The sequence below is a fragment of the Mus caroli genome, chromosome 10, assembly GCF_900094665.2.
Source record: "Mus caroli chromosome 10, CAROLI_EIJ_v1.1, whole genome shotgun sequence".
Classification (NCBI taxonomy): Eukaryota; Metazoa; Chordata; class Mammalia; order Rodentia; family Muridae; genus Mus; species Mus caroli.
In genome coordinates, this window is record NC_034579.1 from 110,073,747 (window position 1) to 110,079,576 (window position 5,830).

Sequence of the window (5,830 nt, forward strand, 5' to 3'; positions counted from 1 at the left end):
TCTAAAAGAGAAATATAACTGAGTCTTTTTTTTTATAGGATTATCCAGCAATTTTCCAGAGATACCACTTAGGAAATCCTGAATAATTTCCCCAAGCTTGTGAGTTTGAGAACAGGGCTTCTGACAGCTTCCTTTAACCAAGAAATGAACATGGGCAGTTAGGGTTCAGAATGTCACATTACTCTCCTAGAAAAGGGTGTTTCATAGTTGATAAAAACATTTTTTAAATCAAGAAGAGATTCACTAGTGAGAAATAATTGTTAAAATAACATCTTACATGGTTAAATATAATGCTTAGTACTCCAGCCCCTTGGACTGATTAAAAAAAGATATGTATACTGACCATTCTAACTCTGGTTATACTATACTGGCTATTTAAGACAGTGGTCAAAATGAATCATTTCCTTTTCAATGTCAAATCAGTTGACATTGGTCTGAAGTTGGTCCCGGGCTTGGGAGGAACCCCTGGCTCCGCTGGTCTCTTCCTACCAGTTAGTCCATCTAAGTGAGGATCTCTCACAAGCCTTGCTTCATCACTGGCTCACTTGCAAGTGAGGAGGAAACATCTCCATGTTGACCCTCTTTGTAGAAGCGTCTCCAGAGGACCGGCTGCTACAGCTGGTGTTTTTAAACTAATGTATAATATTTATAAAGCTTGAACAAAAATTAAACACTTTAGTAAACCTTGACTAGACACTTGACTAGACAAGATCCCATTACAGATGGTTGTGAGCCACCATGTGGTTGCTGGGAATTGAACTCAGGACCTCTGGAAGAGCAGTCAGTGCTGAGCTTTCTCTCCAGCCCAACTAGATATACATTTAAAAAAAAAAATACAAAAGTAATACCTATCTAATTTCATGCTTTACACACTGTAAATAACTAATTCAAACCCTCATAATTTGCAAAGGCTTTTTAGCTTTTTATCCATTTTGGGGGGAAAAAAACTAGCTATTTTAATCTTTATACACAAGGCTTTTCTTTTTACTAATTTTTTTTAAATTTGCACATCCTAAAGTCTGTTTTCTTTTTTTAATACCAGGAGACACAGTGATGCCAATCTGTTGTGAGATTTGGGGTGGGATGGATTAAGTTTCAGTGACTTACCAAAGCTCACCTGGGCAGAAACTCCTCTCTGTCCTCTCCATGATGAGCAGGCTATTAGCTGGGTTTTACTATAGACATCTCTAAATCAAGAGATAAATAATAGTAACCTCTGCTGGAAATGTTCAGCCGTTCACCGTCCTTAGAGGTACGAGGCCTTTACCCTTGGTCTATTTTGCTGTTCTTTCCTGGCCACAGTCAGGGAGCCAGACTGTGTGAAGACAGGGGTTTTGAGGCTGTTTTGAGAGAAACATGCTTGAGTCTACATGGCAGCCTGTCTGTACTCTTGATCAAGCTGGATCAAGCTGATAGAGGGATCTGCCTTTACTGTCTAAGAAGGGGGATCCTCTTCTCAGTAGTAGAGTGACCAACTACTTAAAAACTTGTGCTCACTGTAAGTGTGTGTGTCTACAAATGGAGGCAGACATTCTGAAAACCTAACAAGTACAGCTACCTACAAAAGGTGGAGGGTGCTTTGTTTTTTTTTTTTTTTTTTCTTTCTTTCCTTTAAGCATGGAGGGCAAAAGGCTCCAAGGCTTTTGAACTTCCCAGAGGTTAAGCTACATCCTCAAGGATTCATTTTAAAACTGATACAATTTGCAAAACAAATGAAACTCAAGAAGATCGAAGACCAAAGTGTGGACACTTCACTCCTTAGAATTGGGAATAAAACACCCATGGAAGGAGTTACAGAGACAAAGTTTGGAGCTGAGACAAAAGGATGGACCATCCAGAGACTGCTGCACCCGAGAATCCATCCCATAATCAGCCACCAAATGCAGACACTATTGCATACGCCAGCAAGATTTTGCTGAAAGGACCCTGATATAGCTGTCTCTTGTGAGGCTATGCCAGTACCTGGCAAACACAGAAGTGGATGCTCACAGTCAGCTATTGGATGGAACACATGGCCCCCAATGGAGGAGCTAGAGAAAGAACCCAAGGAGCTGAAGGGACCTGCAACCCTATAGGTGGAACAACAATATGAACTAACCAGTACCCCCAGAGCTCGTGTCTCTAGCTGCATATGTAGCAGAAGATGGCCTAGTTGGCCATTATTGGGAAGAGAGGCCACTTGGTCTTTCAAACTTTATATGCCCCAGTACAGGGGGATGCCAGGGTTAAGAAGTGGGAGTGGGTGGGTAGGGGGACTTTCGGGATAACATTTGAAATGTAAATGAAGAAAATACCTAATAAAAATTGGAAAAAAATAAAACTGAAAACTGAAAAGCTTTTTTAAAATGTGGGTTTTTGGTTTGGTTTTGCTTTGTTTTTTGTTTTTGTAATTTGGCACCAGGGTTTGTTAGAGTCTGTATCTCCGTCCTGCAGTTTTCAGCACATTCTGGATGGTCTTGCAGTTAGAAAGACATTTGGCCCTTAGGCCTTTCCCTCTTACAGGAGAGCTTCGTGGGCTGAGAAAAAGCCTCATGTTTTCTTCCTAAGCATTTGGGGGTTTAACTTGCTCCAACTGTCCTGGAGGCAAGGCACCAGGGACTCTGAAGATGGCTTCTCTCCCTATCTATAAAGCAAAAACAAAGACTGGAAGAGATGGACGGATGATGGACGGTCAGTTAATAGTACTCAAGTTTCTCAGCCCAGGATCAAGAGAAGACTCCCAGCCAATGGAAGAAGTGGTTCGATTGACACAAACACCCCAGGACCAGTTCCCACGTGTGGGATGGATTCCTGCTTACCCATGCCTGCAGTTCAGGTGCCCACCAGTTTTCAATTATGTCCCAGCCACCACTACTGGAAGTATAATAGTTCCCTCCTAACCTGATCCCTAGGACAGATGAAGGTGAGAAGCCCCTGAGGGTAGAACTTTTTCTTTCCCTAGAAGCTACATAATGGCTTAAGGTCCTGCTTGTGGTGGTGTAAACTCAAGTGACCTCTTGCCTCGCACAGAGAGGAGCAGAACATCATCGGCACATCTCAAATGTAGCCTGAAGGAGTGACAACTAATGGGACTACCAAGTCCTTGGCGTGGCATAAACTCTCAAAGTTTCTGGCAGATGGAGTTAGCTGTGAGATAAGGAAGCTACACATTCCTCTAGGTGAAACAGAAAGGGGGAACGTTCCCATGCCCTAGTCTGTCCCTCATCCAAGTCCTGGTCTCTTAGTCTGTAACTCTAGATTACATTTGTTGTTGTCCAGATAGGAAGAAAGTATGACACGCACACTTGTGGTTATTTCTTTTTTATTTATTTATGTCTTAGTTAGGGTTTTACTGCTGTGAACAGACACCATGACCAAGGCAAGTCTTATAAAAAAAAAAAAAATTTGCTTGGGGCTGGCTTACAGGTTCAGAGGTTCAGTCCATTGTCATCATGGTGGGAGCATGGCAGCATCCAGGCTGTCATGGCACAGGCAGAGCTGAGAGTTCTACGTCTTCATCCAAAGGCTGCTAGTGGAAGACTGACTTCCAGGCAACTGGGGTGAGAATCTTAAGCTCACACCACTGTGACACACCCATTCCAACCAGGTCACACCTATTCCAACAAGGCCACACTTCCAAATGGTGCCACTCCCTGTCCAAGAATATACAAACCATCACAATTTATTTATTTATTTATTTATTTATTTATTTATTTATTTAAAGAGGGTAATTTAGATTGGGTGTTCCCTTTGTAACTCACCATTAAAACTTCCCTTTGTTACTATAATTGAAAGGCAAAAGCAAGCATACCCAGAATGCTGTGGGGATGGAGCAAAAGCAGACAAGTGTGAACCGATGGAGTATTGGGATGGGGGAGGAGGGATAACTTTCTCTCTCAGGTAGAGGCACCAGGCAGAAAGAACAGGCATTAAGATCCAGCAGAGCCTACATCTCCTGCCTCTTGCTTAAGCAGGCTGGTGCTGCCTTGGCTGCAGTAGCCTGCCCACTGTCTAGCACCTGGCCATTTATCCTTTGAGTCCCCATTGTGATCTCAATATTAACCCTGGACCAGTACAGATCTCAAACGTGTTATCTCCCTTTGTTAGTAGGCCAGTGTTGGCAGCACGTTACACTTGTTGTTCAGATAGGAAGACAGCAGGATGCACACTCGTGGTCATTTACTTATGTGTTTATGTATTATTTATGTAAGGGACTGGGAAATCCCTTGGTTCCATCTCCTCTAGAAATTAGTAAATATGTTATATAAAACATCATATCAAAATTAAAACACAACTAATAATCAAAAATAGGGAGAAAGAACACCTTGGACATCTTAGGTCACCTCCTTAGTCTACTATGAAAAGGGCTTCAGCAATCCCTAGAGGCCTCAGTGGGACCTGGGAGTTTTCTGGGTGATGTCATTTTGTTTTACGTTACGTTATGGTTACGTTATCCAAGATGGTGGTGAATTCACTTGGTATTTTTCCCTCTTTATAATATCATTAGCTAGCAAAGCTGGTGGCCAAGTCACATGGTGGCCATCCTACAGAGGTCTGCAGCTAAGATGGCAGCCAACCATATGGTTGCTTTCTGCGCTGGTGAGCTCATCTTCACTGTAAGGGGACCCCGTACTCCATTGGACACAAGTCCCCCTGGGGGTCACACATCTTGGAGATTACATGTGGAACATTTACATTTTTTTTTTTTTTTGCCTTAAAAAGACTCCTTAGATTCGTGTGGCTACAGGCAACACTACCGGTGGCCTAGGCAGGTGGGCCTAAGATAGCACAATAAAGAAACTCGGGGAGGAGTTTCATGGCATCAACTCAAGAAAAGCAGAATCCACAGGCAACTGTAAGAACAGCTACAGTCAGCTTGAGGCTTCTCTCGGGTTACTTCTAGAAAGGGAGGGAGAAGAAAACTAGCCATCATCCGATTTTTAGGTCAAAACAACAGTGGGCTTGTCCCTCTCTGATCGGAAAAGGGACCAGGGAGGGATGGGAGATACAGGCTTGGCACCTCCTGAGGTTCATCCGTCCCCACACAGGGTAACCTTCCAATGAATATGCCTGCCTGTAGTGTTAGACCTAGTGGGGAAACCCCCACCCCATTCCCGATTCGGCGTGCACCCAAAAAATCACGAAGGACCATCTCTTGCTGTAATTACATGAGGACATTTAATTACGGAGCTCCGGACCGGCATGTATCCCACACAGGAGATAACGGATGTCGGCCCCGAGGCTTGAAAACTAGGGGTTTTTATGGGGTAAGGGGCTTAGGGGTGTGGAATTCAGCATAGCGACACACTATTGGCTTATTCAAACATTAACAGAAAGCAGGACTTTGTTCCTGTGGGCTGGGGGCTTATCTTTGTTCACATAGCAACCAGTTGATGTATGACTTTACCTGGCGCCAAGGGGCAATAGACAGAGGGGAGGTTCCGGTCAGATAGCCTTGCCTGCGTCCTTGTATTCTTTTCATCTTTACAGTCAAGATGTTCTTAGGAATGCCTTAACAACAGCCCTGCCCTGTCATGCCTGGGGGCTGTTCTGCTTTGTTCTCAGTTCCAGGCCGGGGCAGTGGGCTCTTAAACAACTCACAAGTTACAATATTTTATCTTCCTTCAGTAGCACCCAGACTAGGTTTACCCTGAGGGATGAGGTAACATTGCTGGAGCCAAGCTTTGGGTGAATAGTGCATTTTAATTTCTGTTCACAGCTTAACTGGCTTCCTATGATACACAGACATTGGGGTTCGAAGGAGAGTAGGCTAAGGGGACCTTCTTTGTTAGAAGAAAGCAAAATTACCTTCCCAGTAAGCCTGCTGGGGGTGCGGGGTGGGTGCTGGGGG